Source organism: Mastomys coucha, unplaced genomic scaffold, assembly GCF_008632895.1.
Source record: "Mastomys coucha isolate ucsf_1 unplaced genomic scaffold, UCSF_Mcou_1 pScaffold13, whole genome shotgun sequence".
Lineage (NCBI taxonomy): Eukaryota > Metazoa > Chordata > Mammalia > Rodentia > Muridae > Mastomys > Mastomys coucha.
In genome coordinates, this window is record NW_022196895.1 from 28,451,506 (window position 1) to 28,472,125 (window position 20,620).

Here is a 20,620-nt window from a genome sequence, read left to right on the forward strand (position 1 = left end):
GTGTGGCTGTGTGTGGCTGTGGGTGGCTGTTGACTGTGGATGGCTGTGGGTGGCTGTGGATGGCTGTGGGCAGGAGGACACAGCGGGTGCATCTTTCCATCTCCACTGCATGTGCTAGTTGAAAAGTCTCCAAGGTGCTCCCCTCCCTTATATCATTTTGCCTGGAGTCAAGTGTCATAACAGGGTGATCAGACTTGAGAATTCAAAGCAGTGTCTATGAAAGTTCCTTGGTGTCTAGGAAAGCCAAGGATGGAACCTACCAAGGGTGCTGTTGAATCCAGATGGGATATAGACCTGGCTTAGGATTCTCTAACCTTGTTCTTGGACAGCCTTCATCTTTTTTTAAAAAAGTATTTGTTTACTGAGAGCTTCATGCATGTATATGACGTATTTTGGTCATATCCTCCCAGTTTCCCCTTTATTAGGAACCTTTGCTTTCTGTCTCATATGCTGATTTCCCTTGGTCTCTTAGCATTGTCTTCATACTCACTAGAGGCTCCTTAAAGAAGTTTTCCCATACTGCCAAGAGCGGGTTGAGTCCTGCCCCAGGGGAGACGATCAGATGGAAAGGTGTGTGAATATTGATTGCCATCTTGACAGCATCTGGAATCACTTGGGAGACAAACCTCTAGGGATGCAGGTGAGTAACTTTCTGAGTGGAATTAATTAATGTGGGATGAGTCACCCTCACTGTGATTGGCACCATCCCATGGGTTGAAGTCCTGGACTGAACAGAGGAGAGAGTGAGCTGAGCAACCAGCCTTTATCTCTCTCTGCTTCCTGACTGCGGATGCAATATGTCTCAGGCTCCTGCCGTCATGCCTCCTCTGCCGTGATGGGCTGTACTCTCAAGCTGTGAGCCAAAGTTAATTTGTTTTGTCATAGCAAGGAGTAACGTATCACAGAGGGTTCACAAGTAGGAAATCGTTCTGGTTTCATTTGGGACTAGAATTTTCTGATCCTGTCAATGCTTTCTGAAATAACAGCAAGATACCCACACTCCAGTAGTAGAGAAGTAGACTCACTTGTAGACTCTCAGGGTGAATACCAGTCACATATCAGTTCCCTCCTGGGGCCTCTGCATCAGCATCAGTCAAGCTGGGAAAAGGCAGGCTATGGTGTGCAGAGACACCTGGGCATGCTACCTGAGCAGCATAAGGCAGCCATTGTGTGTTTGGGGAGGCAGAAGTCAATTTTGGGTGTCAGATATTTTGGGGGAGGGCCTCCCACTGATCTTTGGAGCTCACTGATAGCCAACAAGTCCCAGGAATCCTCCTGCCTCAGTCTCCCAAGTGCTGGGATTACAGGTATGCACCACACCTAGATTTCTACATATATACTAGGGATACGAACTCAGGTCCTTATGCTGTACAGCTACCACTTTAAACAGCTGAGTCTTGTCCCCAGCACAAGGCAGCCCTCTCCAACACTGTAAATATGGTATGGTAGCACTTAGCATCCCAGGAAAGATGCTACTGAAGCTGGGTGTTTCAGGCAGTGGATGGAGCATCCTCAGATGGACTAGGAGTTGGACATTTGGGGCTCTCCTCCAGAGGAGACGAATGCAACAAAGGTCCCTGACACTTCAGTCTTGGCTTTTGCTGGACAGACAGGCTCAAGCTGGATGGTGATGTCTCTGATGTGATTTTCAAAGTAAGAACAGGGTCTTTGGAAGGAAAGGAAGCAGGGGCTGCTCCTTGTCTGCAGAAGCCCAGGGCAGAGGCTCTTACACAGCTGAAAGGCTTATTCAGTTTGGCCCAGGGCTGGGGATGCAGCTCATCAGTAAAGTGACTGTCTAGCATTTACAAAGCCCTGGGTTTGATCCCCAGCATCATGGATTACACCCATGATTCTAGCTCAGTAGGTGGAGGAACAATGACCATAAATAAGTTCAAAGTCTTCCTTGGCTAGATGAGGTTTGAAGCCAGATTGGCTGTGTGAGATCATGATTGAAAAAAGACATGCTACCTCCCACATGTATAACTAAGTATAAAAATCCAGAGTTTTTTTTCTCTTTTCTTTTTTTATACAGCATGAACTGCAAACAAACCAGTGTGAAAACAAACTGCACAGCAAATAGGATGCCTCACCCAAACACGTTCATGAAATCATGTTCAAACCAAACAGCTGTCACCAATCAGACTATCTCTACTCCCATCCCTTTTCTCGTGGTATACATAAATAGTGCATGTGGAAGTAGTGGGATGGGGTTGCTTTGGTGACAATTGCAACCAGATGGTCCCGAAGCACAAGGAAAGTCAATCAAGATCCTGCGAAGCTAGTTGCCAGAGAGATGGTTCAGAGGTTAAAAGCAGTTGACCCAGTTTCAGTTCCCAGCACCCACAGCAAGTAGCTCATGGCCAGCCTGAATTCCACCTCCAGTGAACCTGACACCCTTTTCAAGCATCCAGATGGAGACATGTGCATACATACATACATACATACATACATACATACATACATACTACAGTGGGTATTTATTCCTGGTTGTCAATTTGACTATATCTGGAATGAACTACAAACCAGAATTGGAAGGTTCCTAACCTGGTGGCTGGGAGATACAAGTTTCTGACCTGGATTTTGGAAAGGAGATCTTGAAGCATAGTGGCTATGAATCCCAGAAGGTTAAGACAGGGAGATCTCTGAGTTTAAGGTCATCTGGGACAAAGCAAGTCCCAGATTTAGGCGTAGTGGCACACACCTTTAATCTGGGCCACACCTTCTGCTAGAGACCTACATAAAGACATTGGAAGAAGGAAGATTTACTCTCTTCTTCACCTGCTTGCCTTGTGGGGCTGAGCAACTGCTAGATCCTTGGACTTCCATTCACAGCTGTTGCTGACCATTGCTGGGGAGTTGGACGTCAGACTGGAAGGCATCAACAAATTCCCTTAATATAGAGACTACCCATAAGTTCTGTGACTCTAGAGAACCCTGACTAATACATATACATACATACGCACATACATACATATTCACATTCATACATACATACACACAAGCAAAGTGAAGAAAAGTAATATTTTTTTTAAAAATCTCTAACTTTAGATTTATTGTGATTTTGTCTTTTTTTTTAAACAAGGATTGGTATTAAGCTGGGCTCCTATCTACAGAAACCTTGTAAAGCAATTGTCTCTGACCCATTCCAGGGCAGCTACTACAATGCCACTCTCTTGGTCTCTTAGTTCTGTGTTCTGGCCACTGCTAGGTCCTGATTCCCCCATATTCCAACATGTAAAAGCTTACTTTTTAGAACAGTCAGCTATGCTTCCTCCTGCCTCCTTGGAGTCTGCAGTGGGGTCCAGAACCTGCTGAGGCATGTGATCGTGAGCTGGCTACCACCTGGGCATGTGCACACAGACCTTTAGACTCTCCCTGCCCCCTTTCCAAGCTCCTGAAGGAGCCTAGCTTCATGCCAGCCTGGGTAACCACTTAAGGGAGAAGTGGGCATCTCTGCATCCCCCCAGAGCATCTCCTCCACTGACAACCCCACTGACTACTTCCTAACCGTCATCCTGCTTCTCTTCTCACCCCTCCTACCCTGATCTCTGTGGGTCCCTTTGTGCCTCCTGCCTTGGGAATCTCATCCCTGCTTCCCTAACTGGCCTCTTCCGAGTTATCCTGAAAACCCTCTTGCCTATTCTCAGTTAGGTTTTTTACCTTACTTAAAGGCCCTGCAGGTCTCTTAGGGAAGCCTGCTTAATCCTTCTCTTTTGAAAGCCTGGATATTAGTGGAAGGATCGAGTCTAAGCACTCAGCACAATGGACCATGTCCGCCCAAGGCCAGACTTCCAGCTTTTGCCATGAGCTTAAGCATCCCTGGTGTCTTGAGGCTTCCAGTATGTCTCTGTGTCCTGATTTTCTCTCTGTCCCCATTTTAAAGCCCAGAGACCTCTGGGACAATTACCAGAAAGGCACTGCTGAGGGAAGTGTTGGCCTTTAATGAAGCTGTGCACTTGGTTGGTCCCAATGTCCTCCAAGCAGAATTATCTTCTTGGGGTTACATCAGGGCTAGAAAAGGTACCAACCACAGAGATGGATGTACCAAAGGCATCTCTGGGTTTGAGAGAAGGACCAAAAAGAGTCTGGGTCTGCAGAGACGATTGACTGATTAGAGCTTCAGTCCCGTAGAGAGACTAGGTTGTTACAGGTCCAGAGTCTAATGACCATTTGTGGCCACCTCTCTGCTGGAATTAACATCTTGTAACCAACAGATAGAAACCCTTTGGATTCTATTAACTTAGCGGATCACTTCCTTCCCTGTAGAAGAATTTTCTCTGTCCAATCACATTAAATATTAATACAACAAGAAGCCTGTGATTGGACAGGGAAAGGGAGGCGGAGTGAAGGGTTGCAGAGACGGGGATGAAGGAGACAGGTAGAGGAGGAGGAGGAGAAGGAGGAAGAAGATGGAGCAGGAGGAAGATGATCCAGAGTCCACTTGGCTTTAAATAGCCACAGGTAGCTATGAATATCATAAAAGAATAGAATAATTGGGATAACTTGTCTAATCTAGGTGGGCAGCTTGTATCATTATCAATTGGCTCTGTAATTATTGTGTGGGCATCATGTGAGCTGAGAATTTATTGATACATAAATCTGACTGGTTAATTATAAGCTTCAAGTGTTTTGATTTACTGGGTTACTGGAATTTGGGACAAGCGACCACAGAGTGTTTATGACTGAGAAGGTACGGGTGGCTAGGAGACAGGTGAACCTGAGACGGGAAGAATGCTGACTGGGGCTAGCTAGAGGCCACGAGACCATGGGCAGAGAGTAGTTGGATGTAGTGTGGAACTTGCTGATCTTTTTAAATATTTTCCGTAACACTTCCCTCAAACCAAAAGCTAAGAATGTAATCAGACAGCATCTCGGGCCTACAGTAAAGTTTTTAAAAGTAAAAATTTTCCTTGATTTATGAATTTCTTTGTTCTGTGAGACTATCAAAACTTCACATATCTGCTTCCATGTTGGAACATGGAATCTGGAATAACCTACATCTATGTTTCTGGGACATGGTCACTCAAAATGGTTCCAGAATAAACTGTCACTTACCCAGAAAAAAACTATCATTTGATTGCAACTAAGATAAAAGTTGTGTCCACAGGAACATTCCACATAGACAGGCTACAGGTGCACTCCACAGGGACAGGCTGTAAGTTACAGGTGCACGCCCCAGGGACAGGCTGTAAGTTACAGGTGCATGCCCCAGGGTCAGGCTGTAAGTTACAGGAGCATGTCCCAGGGACAGGCTGTAAGTTACAGGAGCATGTCCCAGGGACAGGCTGTAAGTTACAGGAGCATGACACAGGGACAGGCAGTAAGTTATAGGTGCATGCTCCAGGGACAGGCTGTAAGTTACAGGAGCATGGCACAGGGACAGGCTGTAAGTTATAGGTGCATGCTCCAGAGACAGGCTGTAAGTTACAGGTGCATGCTCCAGGGACAGGCTGTAAGTTACAGGTGCATGCTCCAGGGACAGGCTGTAAGTTACAGGTGCACTCCACAGGGACAGGCTGTAAGTTACAGGTGCATGCTCCAGGGACAGGTTACCAGTGCACTCTATCATGCCTGGTTTCTTTTCTGTGGCTTTTGGGAGACTGATTCAGGTCGTCATGTTTGCAGGAAAAGTAGTTTTCTAGCTGAATTGTCACCCCAGCCCCAGAGCAACATTTCTACATTTAAGAAAACCAGTTTTCTGAGTACTGTAATGGTTGCTTGAGTACATCTGGAATTAATGGAGCCCCAAGCAGCCAGGCATGCCTGTGAGGAATTTTTCTTAATGGGATCATTTGAGGTTAGAAAATACACTCTAAGTCCAGATCCTCTGAGGTTGGAAGATCCACCCTAAATCTGAATCATACCTTCTGATGGTAGTCTATTTAAAAGACACAGAAGGGAGCTTCTTCTCTTTCGCATGCTTGCCCTTACTCTCACCTTCGCTGGTGCTAGAGCCTATGTCTTCAGGATTCCAGCATATATTGAAGACCAGTTGAGACGTACAACCTTGTGGACAAAAGAGCTATTGGACTCTTTGTCCACAGACAGCCATCGTTTGAATAGTGGGACTACAACCTTCGAGCCACTCTAATAACTACATACACACAGAGACACAGACACAGACACAGACACAGACACACATACACACACACACACACACACACACACACACACACACACACCATTCATTCTATCAGTTCTGTTTTTCCAGAGAGCCCTGGTGTATACAAGTACACCGTAAAAGGGCAGCAGTATGAACATCCCCTAGAGGGCCACCTGGAGCCCCTTGAGCAAATTTAAAATGCCATAGAGGAGTCATGCTTAGACTAACATTGCAGCATCCGGGATGTGCTGGACAGAGGTGGTGCTTACAGGTGTATTCAGGCTATGGGCTAAATCTCCTGCACTCCCCAACCATGAACATGTGGTCAGTTTTCTTGTCCTGTTGCTTCCATTGTAAAAAGGAGAACATAAGTGTCCCTAGGTCGTGCACATTATGTGGATGAACAGTTAGCATTAATAAAGCACTTAGAACCGTGCTGGCAAGCAAGCAGTGAGCACTGCATGTTAAACAAACGTCTGCTCAAACCTTTTGTACAGCTAGACCTTACTTCCAATGGCGTTGGCTCCATTTCTTGTGTGGAGTTAGATCTGTAGTACGATGACCTTGCTATCCACCTGCTTCCACATTCCTGTGATCTCTGTTTTTATTTTCTTTTGCTTTGTAGTTCAGTGTCTTCTCTCTTGTCCTGAATGATTCACTCTTTCATGCTTGGCTTCAAAGTGATGGCAGAACATTTCTTTCTATTCCCTGAGTGATCTCTCTCTCTCTCTCTCTCTCTCTCTCTCTCTCTCTCTCTCTCTGTGTGTGTGTGTGTGTGTGTGTGTGTGTGTGTGTGTATGGTGGTGAAGTATGCACATCTCGGCTTCTGCTCAGTATAGATTACCTGTTTTGCTCAACATTCAAATGACTTTTTCTAGTCACTTTGCCCTTCAGAGTCTCTCCATTCATTGGAGCCCTGGGTCAAGATGGGGGGATGGAAGGAGTACAGTTGCCCAGAGACTGCAGTGTTTTCTTTCTTTCTTTTTTGTTTTTTGTTTGTTTGTTTTTTGTTTTTTGGTTTTTTTTTTGTTTTTTTGTTTTTTTTGGCTTTTTGAGATAGGGTTTCTCTGTGTAGCCCTGGCTGTCCTGGAACTCACTCTGTAGACCAGGCTGGCCTCGAACTCAGAAATCCATCTGCCTCTGCCTCCCAAGTGCTGGGATTAAAGGTGTGCGCCACCACTGCCTGGTCTTCCTTTCTTCTTTTAATGTTTCTCTGTAGTAGTTCCACACACAAGTACAATATATTTACATTAGACACACTCTCTTTCCCTCCAGCCACTCCTGTGCAATCCACTCTCCCATTGCAGGATTCTTTTGAGGACGGACATTCAGACACTAAAGCCAAGCGATGCTCATGGCTGTCTCTGGGTCATGAGGGGCCTCAGATCTTAACTCATTCCCCAGCAGTAAACAAACACTTTAGCCCTGGATTATCTCACTATAGATTTAAACATTGGTGAGAGTCCTCAGGACATGGTACCCCCTTCCCACTAGTCTTTGGCTTGCACCAGGTTAGGTGGCCTTCCCTTTGGGGGCAGGGGAACACTAACCTTTGTCTCACTCCTGTAGTTATTGATAGAAAAGTAGTTTTGTATGAGAATGAGGCCTTGGTTTATTATTTATACTTTAACTAGACTTTCTCTTTTTTAAATGGTAAGTTAGTGTTAAATTTGTATATAGTTGGCTCTCCATAACTGAGGAATATGCACCATGACTTAAAGTGTCTTTTGATTGAAAATAGTAGGTACTTAGGGGGTGGGGAGAGCCCTCAAGTGGGTAAGAATGCTTGCTGTGAAATCATCAGGACCTGAGTTCAATCTCCAGCAGCCACATAAAAAGTTGTGCATGGTTGTATGTGCCTGTGACCTCACCAGCACTAGGGACAGGGAGGGGCATTGATGCCAAGAGCTCACTGGCTAGCAAGACAAGCCTAAATGGTGGGTTTCCTGTTCAGGGGGAGATTGTCTCAAGACAATAAAGAAGAATGAGAGGAAAAAACTCTTGTCTATCTTGCTTTGACTTTTGCAGGTATGTATTCACACAGCCATGTGTTAGGTATGATACACACACACACACACACACACACACACACACACACACACACACTAAAGAAGACAATGATAGGGAAAAACTCTTGTTTATCTTGCTCTGACCTTTGCAGGTATGTATTTACAGAGCCCTGTGTTAGGTATCACACACACACACACACACACACACACACACACACACACACACACACACACACATACACACACATACACGCATGCACACACACATTGTGGATTTGGTTCAATGCTTGCATTATGGTTTCCCAAATTGCACGAGAATCCCTCATGTGAGACACTGAGGGTCCCTGTCCCCCCCGCTGGTTCGGATTGGTAAATAAAGTTGCTGGTGGCTGGGCAGGGAGACAGGCAGGACTTTAGGATTCCAGGTCAAGGGGACCAGGAAGGAGCAGAATGCTTCCTGCTAGGGAAGGAATGGGGTCCAGACTTGGGAGCTAGCTGCAGAAGGAAAAGAATACAATCATGTAAAAGCCAGGGAAGGGCAGTTCCAGGTCCCGTTCTTCCCCCACCCCTCCGCTTTGGGTCTGGGTAGCAAAGATAGAATATAGACTTTAGTAATAATTCAGGAGTGTTGGAGGGGAGGCATTAGAAACGTGGACGTTTGGGAATGACCCAACCATTGAGCTGATCAAGGCATATTTAAATATAGGGCCGTGTGTGTGTGTGTGTGTGTGTGTGTGTGTGTGTGTGTGTCTGTGTGTGTGTGTTTCATTTGAGAATCCAGAGTGTTGGGGTGGGTAGTGAGGAACTCGAGCCATTGCTGACAGGGAGACTGGAGTAGATTAATCAACTACAGCAACACACACACACACACACACACACACACACACACACACACACACACACAGAGTGGTTCAAAACAAGACAAGAAAGTAAAGCAGAAATTTGATGATAAGAAGGAGTTCAGTAGAAGTAGGAGGTGATGATACAGGTACAACAGGGGGTCCTGAAAATGACCAAATTGCATGCAACAAGCTCCATCCAAATAAAAGAAAATTTTTAGAAAAAACAAAATCATGACCATATAGATATTGTCGTTATTCCTTAAATAATACACACAGCTGTGATATGCAGACCATATTATGAGTAAGCTTATAAATGATGAATGCATAAAAGAGGCTCTTCACAGGTTATCTGCACACACTGCACCATTTTTTTTTTTTAAAACAAGGGACTTGGTTATTTACAGATTATGGGATCCTGGAACCTACTGCTAGAACCCAGACCCTCCAGGTGCTACTGTGCTGAGCTGGCAGGCTATACCTCCTGTGGCTCTTCTTCTGTCAGAGATTTGCTCCAAAGCTAGCCTTCCTTCCTTCCTTCCTTCCTTACCTCCCTCCCTCCCTCCCTCCCTCCCTCCCTCCCTCCTTCCCTCCTTCCCTTCCTCCCTTCCTTCCTTTCTTCCTACTCTTCCTTCTCCTTTCTTTCTCACCATCCTGAAGACAATCTTCGTCAAATAGACCACCTATTAAGTAAACTCTCTACCTCGAGATGCAAGTACACTCCTCCTTTGGAAACCTTTAAGGATGGTTACCTCACTTTGTTTAGTAGGACTGAAGCTTCTTCCCTTAGACTCCACACTGGTGGAGTTAAAGCTCTTGTCTCAGAACGATCCATCTATCTCCACATCTCTTCTGAACCCTCTCTCCCTCCCTCTCTAAAGCATGACATCATCCCCTGTAGATATCGCCTGACAACCTTATTATTAGGCTGTAGGTTAGCATGTGTGGAGCTTCCATGAGTTTCTGAGATGCTATGAGTCAGGCTGAGAAGTTTGGAGGTACATTTGAGGGCAGCAGATTGAACTGGAGCCCCCTACTCCCCCCCATGACCATCTTTTGGTTAATCTTTTTTTCTTGTCAATGCCCCCCAATAATCTTTAAAATACCACTAAAATATGAAATTTATGGAGCAAAACAGAAAAGCACCTCTGAAATTTGAATAAGAGCTTGAAAGTGTAGCTACTACATCCTCCTCAACCCCTCTTGAATGAAGCAGAGACAGTCACCCACAACCGAGTTGATTACAAAGCACTCCCACGTTTGCAGAAAGAAAACAATCCCTCAACTGTCTCATGGGCTTGAGAACAGGAAGGGAGATCTTAGCTAAGTGTCTTGCAGCCCATAAATTTAAATGGAAATAAATTAATATACCATTCAGGCAGCCTCCTGGGTACAGAATAAATCAACTGCATAGGGCAGGCCATGTGGAACAGGGCAAGATCTCAAAGCTCAAGCATTTCAGTTTCTCTCTATCAGTCTGTCATTAGTATGGTCCTCAAGCCCTGTGCCTGCATGTGTGACTGTGAGCAATGATAACTGGCTGAACATGAATTCAGCCTATTGTCCCCTTGGTATCTGCATAGCTGTTCTCCCAGAAGCCTCTATGATAAGTGTCCTATCATCGGATTACATAAGCCCAGACAGGAAAGAGATGACGTTCTTTGTAGGAATGTAGGTTTGGAAGAAGTAAGGTGCCTCTGGCCTTTGCTCTTTGGTACCATGAAGGACTTAAAAACTTACTGTTTACACTCAGGCTGGCAATTATTGTCTCTGGCTGGGCTGAGGGTGAGGCAACCCATTTATATTGCTTCCCATTGATGCAAGTTGTGCACACCAAAGTTAAGTTTGAAGGGTCAGACAGTATGCAGTCCATGACGGGTGATTTAGTTGGCATGGTAACTTGGTAACTCCAGAGTTAAGGGTTCAATTTCCTCTAAGACCCCAAGTTTACACACAAAAGATAGTAGGCTTTCCACAGAGGCTGCCATGACTTTGCTTCAAAATCCTATGACATTCATATATAGCAGCCTGCTAAAGGCTCCCTACCACCATGGCTGTCGTACTCTGGGCATATGGCCAATGTGACTGAGGATTTTCTACAGGGGCAGAAGTTTCCTTTGTGGCCTGGGCATGTGTTTTCATTGGCAGACCATTTGCTTAGCGTGCACCAGTTCCCGGGTTTGGTCTCCAGCAGCACATAAACTTCCACCGAGAGACAACCTCAGTCTATGATACAAAGCTCCAGAGTCTGGATGTGAACTTTCAGCATAAGAGGCTGGGGACCCAAAGAGCATTCGAGAAGCTGCAAGGATTCAGAGAGCCTCCTACCCTGAGCTTTTATTAAGAACAACTACGCACAAAGACACTATACAGTCATCAAACCATGTTTGTAAGAGAAGGCTCTGCTGAACAGATCACCACAGAGAACAAAGGCAAGGACGCATGAGTCTGAAACCACGTGGGAACGCAACAAGATGCTACAGCTTAGGAATGACCAGTTTAGCTTTCTTGAGGCGGAAACACCTGTTTTACAGATCATGTCCCTCAGCCCTTAACGTGCCAAGGCTCAGAGTTCTTTGTTTTGTTTTTGTTTTTCAATGAGGCAAGGCTGTCAGGCAACAATAAACCAGGTGTTGTCGCACTTGCATGGAACTCTAGTCTTTGGGGGTTAGAGGCAAAGGGTAATTGTCATATGATACCTGGCTACTCAGCAAGTTCAACGTACATGAGACTCCAGTTCAGTTGAATACAATAAAAACAAAGTAAAAGTGATTTTTTTCTTTGTTCAGGGCTCTATTCAAAATTAGCAGCCTTCTTTATTAAAGGCTGGAGTAGTCCATCCACCTAAAGGAAGAGAGTGCTGTCGTGACAATCCATGAGGTATTAAGCTTCTTGCTTCATTGAAAGAGGAACTAGATGCATTCCATTGGCCTTCCCATTAGAAGGGTTATCTCAGTGCACCCTAGAGCCCATGATACTGAAAATTTTCCTGTTTGCTAGAGCATATAGATATGTATGTATGTATATGAGTTTTTTCTAGAACCATCATTGCTTCTTATGAACAAGGTCCAGCTAGCATATCATCAATGTGGTGGAGTTAATCCTGTGACACCCTTTGGAAGAGGAAAGGAGGCCAAGTTTTCTGTACCTTACCCATGGGATAAAGCTGGTTTGCTTTCAGGAAGGACAGGAAGTATATTGCTGGCTTTTTATTTTTTTTAAGATTCAGCAGGGTGTTATTAGAATGAAGGATGCTGATTTGTCTGCAGATTCTCCACTCTGCTGGGGACAGGAGGAGGGACTTCTGAAGACTGATGCTCTGCTGGGGACAGGAGGAGGGGCTTCTGAAGACTGATGTCCAGTTTTTCTAGCCATTACAGGGATCAGAGAATGTTTTTCTTTGCTTCTTCCATTCCCTTCAGGTCACAGTAAAATCTTGATTTTGTCTAAGGCGGTATATTTGGGGGTAGGGCATTTTCCTTTATATGGCTTCTAATTTTAAAGTTTCTCATGATCTTCTTGTTGCTGTGAACACATTCAGGACATAGCAAAGTGTCTTCCACTCCTGGTTCTGGGATAACACAGGCTGGTAACAGGAAGAGAAAATTCCTTCTCTGGGGAGTGTCTGGAACCCAGGTCTTACCAGCATGAAATTGCAGGCGAACCCAGCCTTTATCTTCAGGGCGCTGCCAGCCATGGACAGTTTGAATTCAATGGCTTGTGGCAGAAAGGCCTCTACATTAGAGGGAAGAGGGCATTGATTCACAGACACTGACCGAGCAGCTCTCAGGGCAATTCTTCCTCAGGCTGCAAATGTGGACCCCTGAGGTGGAGTTAGAATTTCCAGGATACCACGCTCCTGCTTCCAACTTTGGCAGCTGCTTGGAGGCCCAGTTCCTCTGAAGACTAACTTGGGTTTCTTGGGACCCAGCTTCATTCTGGCCTCATGAGATGTGTTGGAAATATCACATTCTTGTTTAGAATATGAATGTTTCTGAAGTCTAACTTCAACTTTATTGCCATCCATACTCAAGTTATGATAATGACACAACTCCCAAAGAGTGTTCCAGGACACCTTATTAATAGGAGGCAGGGTGGGCGGAGGAGAGGTGCTTGGTAGAGTTTGTGTTGGGTTTTTGATTCCCTTATACCTCACCAGAGAATGGACTGGTGGTTTGTGGTCTATGATTGAAGAAACATATGATTCCATAGGATATTCTGTGTTTGGCTCCTCAGTAAATGGGACCAGTGTTAAAACCACACTTTCTGCATCCAGTTCTTCCTCAGATTGGTTCTTGTTGTAAGTCTCCTGGCTGAAGTATGACATTTTCAGGCAAGCCTGGGAGAAGACAAAGGCCATATTGCTGGCTTTGGTAGCTAGAAATAAACTTCTTCTGATGGCCATTGCTCATAGGCAAAGATGGGGAGGGGAAGTGTTCGCTAGGTGGTCATTACATAGCAGTGGAAACATGTCTGGCATGGCAGCTAGGACTGAAGACACTGCCTGGTTAAGTTGGCCATAATCCATCGTCATTCTCCAAGATCTATTATCTTGCATGTACAAGGTGAAAACACTTAATGGGATTGTGGTGGGACTCATCAGCCCTGGGTCCTCCAGAATTTCCACTCAAGGAATGAGAAATTGATATTGGTTGATTCTTTTTTTTTCTTGATTTAAGTTTTATTGCATTATGATGAGAAATGATACATAATTTCAATTTATCTGAATTTGTTAACATTTAAAAACATATTCTAAGTAACTAGAATTACATCACATTCTTTTTTCCCTTTTGTACCCCAACTCTTCCCAGAAACCCCCTTCAGTATCTGCAATACCTTTCATTTTTTGTCATATTCTTTAAAATTTATAAAATGTTGTTACAATAAAAATGAGTATTATAAAAGTTGTTTGATATAAAAAACAATCAATTGAACAGTTTTATGTAGATGTTTGTCTACAGCAATGCTGAAAATACATACTTTTTTCTCAATATAAAATTTAAATAACTCCAAACATATTAACTGTATACTTTAAAATAATACATCACTATTTTTTAAATGAACATAAATCGATAAAGTTTTTTTTTTGTTTGTTTGTTTTGTTTTTAGTAGAGCTTAAAATCTTGGCTCCTTCTATTGGACTGAACACAGGGTCCCCAATGAAGGAGCTAGAGAAAGGATCCAATGAGCTGAAGAGTTTCTAACCCCTAAGATAAACAACAATATGAACTAACTAGTACCCTCAGAGCTCCAGGGCCTAAACCACCAACAAAAGAGTACACATGGTGGGACTCATGGCTCCAGCAGCATGTGTATTACAGAGGATGGCCTAGTCAGTCATCAATGGGAGGAGAGGCCCTTGGTCCTGTGAACATTCTATGCCCCAGTGCAGGGGAATGCCAGGACCAGTAAGCAGGAGGGGGTGGGGTGGTGGTCAGGGGGAGGGGGGAGGAAACAGGGTTTTTTTGTTGTTTTGTTTTGGTTTTGGTTTTTTATTTTTTTGTTTTTCTGAGGGGAAACTGGGAGAGGAGATATCATTTGACATGTAGATAGAGAAAATATCTAATAAAAAAATAAAATGTTGGCTCTTACTGTGGTACAAGCCCAAAATAAGAACAATTTTTAGACATTGGAGTTCATTGGAATAAGGTTGTACTTCAATTACCCTCATATCACTAAAAGATTTTACCTCCATAGTAGCTAAGCTAAGAGTTGACAGTTCTGCTGTGCCAAGGAATGAATTGTAGGCTCGATTTTTGGATATGGACTTCCTGCTATGGTCAAAGCTATTTGACTTGAGTGATTGTCTTCATTCTCAGCCCACAGAGAACAGGTTACATTCATTTAAGAAATGGTGTGTGTATTAAGATGGTCTATCCATAAAGTCATTCACCAACTGCCCCAATGAACAATGGTTCTGCTTGGAGGGTGGTACAGACATTAGGTGAGGGTAAGAATCTGGTTCATTGGCCTGTGATGATTTTGAAAAGCATTCATCTCAGAGAAAGAGTAACTTATTAAGTCCTCTTCTTCAAACTTGATACAAGGGTTATAAACATCAAGCAAACATTCAGTTTCACTCTTTGTTTTTTTTTTTTACAAGCCATCTCTCAAGTTAATTGTCTACATTTCTTTTGGCTGTATGAATAATTTTGAATTATGCAAGCCATTCTGAAAACCATAATATAGTGTAAAAACATCAAATAAACAATCCTACTAATAGAGAGGCTGAGACAGGAGAAGCCTGATTTCAAAACAATCACTGACTTCCTCTTGGTCTTGCTACCACACTAGCCCTCACTGTGTCTGTCGGAAAGCTGATGAGTGTTTTGCTATTTGCCAAATGGGTATCTAAACATGTCTCCTATACCTTCTATACTCTTTAATCAGTGTTATATGAAGGAACAGAGCTGATAGAATTAATGGGGTCTAGGGTGAACTGAGACAATCCTTCAAAAGGGAAGTCCAGTGAGTTGATTTATCAGAGTGGCTTATACAATGTGGTCCTGGTGGTCCCACAAAGGCTGAGAATCCTGTAGTTGCGTAGTACCATCTGATGCTGAAGTCTAGGAGGGCTCCTGGAGATCTGCTGGTCTTCACTGGAAGCCTAAAGGCGTTGAAATTAATATGGCTGCACCACCAGCAGCAATGAACTTGCCAGTGAGAGTGAGGGAAAGAAGGCACAAAAGCAAGGCTTCCTTCTTCCATCTCTTTTCGTGTAAACTGTCTCCAGAAGATACAGCCCAAATTCAGCTTGGGTTTTCCTGCTCAAATAATCTAAGAGAATCCCCCACAAGATCCCACAAGACCAGGCTCTTGAGTTTTAGTTCATTCCAGATGAAGCTAAATTGACAACTAAGATTATACACCACACTGGAGCAGGAGAATGGGTCTGGGGACTGACAGGACCCCTTAGGATTGAGCATGCCACTGACTACCTTCCTCTAGAAACCCCACTCTGACTAGAGAGACACAGTGAGATTTGGGGCCTCCCAGGATCATAGCCTGCATCTAACGTTCCTGTCACCCAGTTGCATGTACGCAGGGATGACACTGTCTACATCAAATATTAACCAAGAAAACCTACTGTAGGCCCACAGAGCCATTTGTGTGGGGCCTTTGATCAGTGGAGGTTCTCTCATCCAAAATTATTCTACATTGAGAATAATGACTATAAACCATGCCTGAGTGGTTACCTCTGGCAGGCTCACCATAACAATGCACAAGAATGTTTTTTACAGAGTGGAAAAAACAAGTAGCAATTTGCCTTTTCTTCCGTTTAGATGATTCTTTAAGAAACAACTTTTGCATTGTAAATGATTTTGTTTTTCCACTATATCTGAATTTTGCTTTGCTTTTTAAAATCTGTTTGTTCTGTTGTTTTGTTTTGTTTTTCACTGTGACATCTCCTTGTTTACCTCTGCACACCAAATCTGGTGGATTCCTCTACACTTTTGTTTACTAGTCTGGTCCTATTGATAATACACTGCTTGATGCAAGTGTTTCCAGGGGCTGCAGAATAGAGCTTAGAACTGTGGGGAGCAAAGCCCAGCAATGCCAACTCTTTGCTTTTAATTAAAATTCCTAGCCCAGCACTGATCTCGAGCCCCAGTCATGGGGCCAGCCCCTCCCTAGCATTGCACAAGAACACAAACTCCTACAAGCCGCAGCTTTGGCTCTGCTTGCCCACCTACCTCTACGCTTCAAATCCTGCTAGTCCCATGGAGTGGAAAGAGGTTTAAGTATTAGACCAATTTCTAGAAACCTTTGTTGACAGACATCAAATTCTATCAGAAGTTAAACAAAGACAGAAATAAAAGCTGTTCAGAATGTGCCAAGCCTCTATCTTCTTTACTCCATAAGTGGATGGAGAACATGGAGGGAAGTCTGGGGGCATACCTTGCACATCAGTGAAACCCAGAGGAAAGAGCTGTGCACATATCTCCCTCCTGAACTGGCAGATCAGAGAGTTCTCTGTCAGAAAGACCTCTTGCTGGAAGAAGGAAAGGATGACGCCTCGTGCCAGTCAGAGGGGGGGGGGGGGTTCATCTCCCAGGAAGAGCTTTTCACACAGTTCTGACAACTTCTCAGACTACCACGTTACAAGAGAGACTGGAGCTAAGATGATGATGGGTTGGTGATGAGTGGTCCCATATGTTGACCAGACCTGTTAAGTTCTTCATGCCTTCTGCTCTTGGATCAAACTTTAACTTCATGATGATACCCTGAAGACAGACTTCAGGGTCACGGTGCCTCTTTGTTCTTCCCAATGTAACCACATTTAATACATATCCTTTCTCTGATTTTTGCTTGAGAACAAGTCACTGAGCCTGACTCATTAGGGATCCCAGGGTCCAGGCTCTGGCCCTAATAACTCCTATATCAGGAGTAGTCAGTGAAGCTGTCCAAGAGTTTAGAATCTTTTTTTTTTTTTTAATTCATTTTTATTAAAAATTCATACAATATATTTTCATCATATTGTTGCCCCTCTCCTAACTTCTTCCAGACCTTTTCTGCCTCATTTTTATTAGATATTTTCTTTATTTACATTTCAAATGTTATCCCCTTTCCTGGTTTCCCCTCTGAAAACCCCCTGTCCCCTCTCCCCTCCCCTTACTCACCAACCCACCCACTCCTGCTTCCTGGCCCTGGCATTCCCCTACACTGGGGCATAGAGCCTTCACAGGACCAAGGGCCCCTCCTCCCATTGATCCCAAGGCCACCTTCAGCTATATATGCAGCTGGAGCCATGAGTCCCACTATGTATACTCTGGTTTGTGTTTTAGTCCCTGGGAGCTCTGGGGGTACTAGTTAGTTCATATTGTTGATCCTCCTATGGGACTGCAAACCCCATCAGCTCCTTGGGTTCTTTCTCTTACCAACATGGAATGATTATCATCTGCCTGCTAGCCAAACGTGAAGTCCTGTCCTGGGGAAGCAAGATGTCACACACAGCCTTCCCATAGAAGAGCCCACGGGGCCCTTCAGAAAGTGACAAGAAAATGGCAAGCTAAAAGTCAACAAATAGGTAAAACCTAGGAACAAAAGACAGAGGAAACCTTGAGACAGGATCTTTATGACTGGTTAACACAGAAAGGTGACAGAATATTCTGGGACAAAGAAATTGTACCACAAAACACTCGGTTCAAGTGGTAAGGCCCAGTTCTCTCGCTCTTTCTCTGTCTCTCTGTGTCTCTGTCTCTGTCTCTGTCTCTCTCTCTCTGCTTGTGGATCAGGATGTAGCTCTCAGCTACTTCTCCAGCTCCATTGTTGCCTGTCCCTATGATGATAATAGGCCAAGCCTTTGAAACTGTAAGCAATCCCCCAATCAAATCCCTTTTTTTATAAGAGTTGTCTTGGCTATGGTGTCTCTCGCAGTAATAGCACAGTGACGAAGAGAGTGTGTTTTCATATGCATGTGCATGTGTGTGTGCATGTATGGAGGCCAGAGGCTGATGCTAAGTATCTTTCTTGGTCACTATTATTATTGCTATTATTGAGAAGGTATTGTGAAGGAGAAAGGGGTTCAGGAGAGGAGCTGACAGGCACTTACTCTTTATTAGGAAAGAGAGAGAACCAGGTACTCGCAAGGGGCCGTGGTCCAGCCATAAAGTAGGGAAGTATTAGGTGGGGCAGTAGGAGGCACAATGTGCTGTGATGTGGGAGGTCATTACAGAAACATTAAGAAAGTTTACCCTATGGTGAGAGGGCAGTGATTACTGCTACGGATGGACTGAGGGAGGTTGAAACAGGGAAGGGGATATGGAGAGGTAGCAGAGGGAGGAAGAGGAGAGATGGATCTTTTACCTTCATAGTGTTTCTCCAGGGGGTACCAGAGGTAGGAGAGAGATAAGCAGATATAAGGAAGCACATTTGTCTACAAAATCTGTCATATCTATACAAGTCAGGTGCCAGAGAAGGAGGGGTCTGTTAGTTCCGACTCTGTCTGAAGTGACAGATGAGAGAGCGAGGCCTACATAGTGTTAATGCAGCAGGCCCACGATCTAATAGGTTTCACACTGGAATGGGAGCTGGTTAATTTGGTTAGAGCAACTGGCTCGCAAGCCTCAGGGACCATTCTGTCTCCACTCCCTCAGTGCTGGAGTTACGGCCACATACCACCACTCATGAGTTTTTACGTGGTTTTCATGCTCACAGAGGCAAGAGCTTTAGCAAAACTAAGCCATTTCTCTTGTGTTTACGGGTTTGATTCAGTTCTCTAAGGAGTCACGGTGGAGTGGGTGCTGAAGTCCAGGTGCAGGAGAGCGGCTCCTGCTGTTTAAGGAAAATCAGGCAAGTGGCTCCCTCAGGATAAATAACACCTCTCTAACTTCCAGCAATTAATGTAACTTCCTTTTCTTTCCTTTGGCTTTGGTTCTGATTTATGCTGGCGAATCTACTTCCAAAGCAGCCAAATATACTCACTGAAAAACAGCATTTTAAAATTCATCTGTCTTCCAGCATTTGTTTATCTTGAAACATTATTGTATTTATATTACTTACACATTCAACTGTTGGACATTCAGCTACCTGGCTGCAGAATTCACAATAGATTGTCTTTATGTTACTCATAACGGCTAATCATCGTAAACATTTTACATACATGGAGTGAGACAGTGAAAGACGGATAAAAATAGAGATCAGCACACTATAAAGAACAGTGCTGTGATCTATGTCTGCGGAGACACGTGTGTGCACTCAAACACACACGGATCAATATGCTATAAAGAACAGTGCTGTGATATACGCACACACAAGAATGAAACAGGGCTAGAGCGATGATTTCAATAATTAAGAGTGCTTGCTACTCTTTAAGAAAGGAGCAGACTTCAGTTTCCAGCATATTAGCAGGCCCACAACTGCCTACAATTCCAGACTCAGGGAGCTAATGAACTCTTTTCATCTTCTCAGGCACTCATCTGCCTTTCCGAGGCTGACTTAAATCATGCCATGTGACCATACCAAGTTCATAGTTTTTCTGCATAGGAAAAACATTCAGATATAAATGAGAAATGAAAAATCTTGCTGAAAGGTCTCCCTTATTCCTTCCTGTGAGCTTACACCTCAACATCTGGTGGGTAGGAACGATCTCTCAAGATCCTTGTACTAACATGAGCCCTCCATGGATTTGGCTGTTCTAATTCAGCTAAATAGTTAATGCATGCCAGTCTGCTTGATTTCCTGAGTCTACCTTAACTTGTCCCCTGTCATGATTCAATCTCTATTGCTCTTACTAAAGCAGCTTTCTCATAGAGATGAACTTTGGGCAGATTAGCCCAGGACAGCCCTTCTTAGTGCTGGAGGAACCAATATGCTAGACAAACTATGTCCTAACTTCGCTTTCCCAAGCCTAAGTGGAATTTACAGAAAGAACCATTAATCTCTACATGCATGATTAAAATAAAGTTGCTTATTTTTAAGGTTTTCATGCATGTCTATATCGTATCTTGTGCTCATTCCCTGATTTCTACATCTCCTGGCCCTCATTGGCTCCTCTCCCTGCTGTATGATCAAACTTTTCCTGGGATGACACAACATACACATGTACTCACCCAGATAGGGAGCCTGCCACAGACCAAAGTACAGATATCATCAAAGTTCAACTTGGTGAACCAATGAGTTTTATCGGGGCTGTCTTAAGGAATATGGGTGAAGGGATACTTAGAGGA

General features: G+C 44.1%; 1 pseudogene; it reads right to left on the minus strand.

Moving 5' to 3' along the window:
- Positions 1 to 12,397: 12,397 nt before the first annotated feature.
- On the minus strand, positions 12,398 to 13,278 carry LOC116087582 (annotated as a pseudogene).
- Positions 13,279 to 20,620: the final 7,342 nt, after the last annotated feature.